Below are 512 nucleotides of genomic sequence, written 5' to 3' on the forward strand. Positions count from 1 at the left end.
GCTGCCACAGGCAGAGGGAGAGCAGCTGCCGAGGGGAGGAGAAGCCAGGCAGCTGCAGGACATGACCTGAAACATCTCCAGAGGGACAAAGCACCCGGGTCTGACAGCACCAGCTGCAGGTTGGGAACGAGTTTGATGTCATTTTTAAGGCAAGTGCACATTTTGGCACTTGCTTAAAGAACAGGGCCATTTTGGGCCCTGCAGCACAGCTGAGTGACAGGGGCAGGGCAGCAGCTCCTATGGACAGCAGCAGGGATGAGCCTTCTCTGCACCCCATAACTGCTGAAATGAAGCAAAACCTCATCCCCAAAGCCCATTTACACCCCACAGGGGTAATCTCAGCAGGGAACAGCAGAACAGAGCCCAAGGAGGGGGACAGGACAAGGACAGCCTGGTGCCTCTGGTGTACAAGCCCCAGGCTTCTGCTGCCCCATTTTCTGGGACTGCCCTGTGCAGAGCCAGGAGCTGGATTGGATCCTTGTGGTCCTTTCCCACTGGGGATATTGCAGGAA

General features: G+C 56.6%; 1 protein-coding gene across 1 annotated transcript in view; it reads right to left on the minus strand.

Moving 5' to 3' along the window:
* The window catches only part of LOC102042991 (26S proteasome non-ATPase regulatory subunit 11), a 12,813-nt gene that overhangs the window by 5,365 nt on the left and 6,936 nt on the right, over positions 1-512 (minus strand). The gene's annotated exons all lie outside the window — the stretch shown is intronic.

This window comes from Geospiza fortis, unplaced genomic scaffold (assembly GCF_000277835.1).
Source record: "Geospiza fortis unplaced genomic scaffold, GeoFor_1.0 scaffold373, whole genome shotgun sequence".
Classification (NCBI taxonomy): domain Eukaryota; kingdom Metazoa; phylum Chordata; class Aves; order Passeriformes; family Thraupidae; genus Geospiza; species Geospiza fortis.